The 3,351-nt window shown below is 42.1% G+C and overlaps 1 long non-coding RNA gene across 2 annotated transcripts; it reads left to right on the forward strand.

The window, feature by feature from the left end:
- The first annotated feature begins 1,485 nt into the window (after window positions 1-1,485).
- LOC106528511 (uncharacterized) lies at window positions 1,486-2,826 on the forward strand. 2 transcript variants are annotated; one of them, XR_001311516.1, is made up of 4 exons: window positions 1,486-2,078; window positions 2,254-2,331; window positions 2,426-2,638; window positions 2,728-2,826. It is a non-coding gene; the product is annotated as an uncharacterized LOC106528511 (long non-coding RNA). The 2 variants fall into 2 exon arrangements; XR_001311515.1 differs by having other exon boundaries at window positions 2,429-2,638.
- The last annotated feature ends 525 nt before the right edge of the window (window positions 2,827-3,351 follow it).

Raw genomic sequence — 3,351 nt, forward strand, 5'->3', positions numbered from 1 at the left:
TGCGTGCGTGCGTGTGTGTGTGTGTGTGTGTGTGTGTGTGTGTGTGTTTTGACAGGGGATTGGTGAGTGTGGTTTAGAGGTTGTGGTAAGTTTACATGTTCAGGGCTGCTGGTGTGAAGAAGCAGTCAGAGCTGTGTGTCCCCCTGGAGAAAGAGAGTCATTTTAAAAAAGAACAAGTCTCCTAGAACCGTCTTTCTTTATTTAAAATCTCCCACCACCTAAGCCCCTTAGTCCTGTCATCCTTACAACCTTTTAAACTTTCACTTATCTAAGGCCTTTTGGCTGTATCTCTATCAGTGTTCTCCTTGTTTGGCCTGTATGTTTAGGAGGACGACCTTGTCTTGGTAGGTTTACAGGCTGTTTCAATTCATGGGCTGCATCCTCGTGAATGCACATTTGTCGGCCGTCACTGCCCCTCGACGAGTGCTGTCCCAATTTGAAGGCTCCTCCTCATGCAGCCGAGGAATGCGGCTCACAAAATGTCGAAACCCAAGGATGCATTTGTGTATCCTCACTGGAAGAGGATATCCCAGGATTCAATGTGCGAGCAGCAAAATAAACAGAAAAACAAAGATGATGGAGTTTTTTTTCTAACAAGTCGGTGTAGTTTGGAAATGCATCACAGACTGAAGAATTTGTTTTTTTTTATGTAGGTTTAACAACTGATGATGAAATTTATGCTGCAATAAAATGTTAAATAAAATGCAACTACAAGCACTGATACTGGACCTAACCCAAAATATTAATGTTTGTTTATTTATTTACATGTAACGTTTTAACTGTGAAGTTATTCTTCCAGTAAAAAGACGTGTAAATACATGTCTCAACGCATTTTAAGTCTTGAGATGAAATGATCATCATGGTAATGGGGTAGCACGTGGTCACGCAAACTTACGTCAAGTGAAGGCTAGATCGTCTCATTTCACTGCAGCCTACCAGGACTGGGAAAGATGTGGCCCATGTGGCACAGCTGCTCATGAGGATCTAGCCCATGAATTGAGACACAGCCACAGTTGTGTCATACTCTTTCCATTTCCAGATGGATTGAACTGTGCTCCATGAGATGTTCAAAGCTTGGGAAATCTTTTTATAGCCTGCTTTAAACTTCTCCACCTGTCTGGTGTGTTCTTTGGACTTCATGATGCTGTTTGCTCCCCAGTATGAAAGATTTATCCTGACTTAAATCAGTACATTTTCATTTTGAGAGCAGGAGTATACAGGGGCTACACAATGAAACTGAAACACCTGTAGGGGTACAACCTACACTTCTTATAACGAAAGCTATAAGTAAATTCACGGGTTCTTCTTGCTTTCAGTAGATATCTCTTCCATGCAAAGATGAATGGACAAAAGAGATAATACACATGGGTAWTCGTCAAATGACGTCACACGAAAAGTGACAGGTGCCCCGCCCCTTTAGGGCGGGACTTCCGCATATGGTCAACTTCCGGCCCCTCCTTCCTCGGGGGACTTCCATATATGGTCAACTTCCGCTCGTGACTTCCTCTTTTGATTTACCGTAATCGTCCCCCACTCTCAGTCCCCCCTTGACTTACCGTAACCTTACCCCACCCTCTTTCCCCCTTCATTTACCGTAATCCTACCCTCCCTMTTTCCCACCTCGATTTACTGTAAGCCTTGACCGTAAACATCCTGTTTTTGAACAGATGTCCACAGCCCGCCTGTCTGTTCACCCTCCCCTCTTGACCGCGAACATCCTGTTTTGAACAGATGTTAGGTCTATTGCAACCCTCCTTCCAGGGCCCACCTGTCTGTCACCCTCCCCTCCCTGATAACTGCCAGAAGTGTTAAAAGTTTCCATCAATGTGACCCATCGTCCAATCAGCGGTTAGGGTTAGGCGTTAGACCCCACCCCTCAGCCAATCAGATCCCTCCTCTTTCTCTCTCTCTCTCTGTCTCTCTCTCTCTCTCTCTCCCTCTCTCTCTCTCTCTGTGTCAGTCTCTGCTTGACCCTCGAAACATTCAGAGCAAAAAGTTATTTTGAGTTTCAAAAACTGTGTTTTTTTGATGAAGAAGAAGAATGCCTTTAATCGGACTCGATAAAGCTACTGAAAATGGTGAGAATGAGCTTTTATTCAATTTTTAAAAAGTTGTCTAGTTCTAAAAAAGTTTTTTTTTCTAGAATGGGATGATTTAAATTTGCCAGATGAACTACGTAAGATTTACACTCTCTGTACGTGAATTATTTTTATTTGTATTGTGTTTAATTTATTCATTTTTATAAAAATGCAGTAACTTTCCAAGGGGAGGGGTTTCAGTCAGACCCGGGTACAAGTCCTGTTCAGAATCTTTGGAGCTCTGAAGATCCAGGTGGGTTGTGTAAGATTGTAGAAATTATCTGTGTATATATATTATTTTTATTGATTGTTTTAATTATTTTTTTCTTTTTATAAAAAATCAAAAGCAGCTTTCYGTGTGGTTCAGCCCGATCCATTCCCCGCCACGACGCCTGACCTGACCGATCCAAACCATCCGTTACCTACACAGACAGACGCGGTCCGACTGAATCCTAACCAGGCCTATATAGTACCCACTCTTCGTGTGAGAAGGAGCAGGATCGAGAGGGCTCTCCGACGCAGAGCTGGCCCGCGCGGGTATCTGTCAAGAAGAAGAAGAAGTGAGTATATTTTAAATTTTTCAACACTGACACACACGCATTTTTTTTATTAGGAAAGTTATTTTTTATTATTTTTTATTTATTTTTAGATCATTCGTCCATCTTCGATGAATTGAGGAGTCACTGCCTTCAACCATCCTGCATTTAACTGAACTCTGCATAAGATTGTTTGAGGAATAAAATAGCTGAAAAAATGTCTAGTTTGTCATATCATACTGATCATGCTGAAATAAATTATTTTCACGAGTTAGAACAGGCTTTACAAAATCTTATTCAACAGAACTCTCCGTCAACCTCTGATGCTAATGACATTTCTGTTCTGAGTCAATCGTTACAAAATGTTTTAAACAACGCTAAGCAGAATTCACCCCCAGGTTTGCCAAATCAGACAGAAAATCTAATCCAAGCATTACGTGGCGAAATTGTGGGACAACAACAACAGTCTGATCACGACCGCTTCGAAACTCTTCAAATTCATAGCACAAATCTGGACCAGACTCCAATCTGTTTACTTGTTAACGCATTCAATAATTCGTTAACTGAACTTAGAAATGCTGCGGCTTCTGCGGCTGCAGGTGCTGCTGAGGAAAGTGCTCAAAATAGCACACCCGACACGAGGCAATCAACGCACCCTGATTTATTTAGTATTTTAGATGATGCATTATTAGCGTTACAAATCACGTGCTCCCCAGAACAAAACCGCGAACAAGACC

This window comes from Austrofundulus limnaeus, unplaced genomic scaffold, assembly GCF_001266775.1.
Source record: "Austrofundulus limnaeus strain Quisiro unplaced genomic scaffold, Austrofundulus_limnaeus-1.0 Scaffold387, whole genome shotgun sequence".
NCBI lineage: Eukaryota > Metazoa > Chordata > Actinopteri > Cyprinodontiformes > Rivulidae > Austrofundulus > Austrofundulus limnaeus.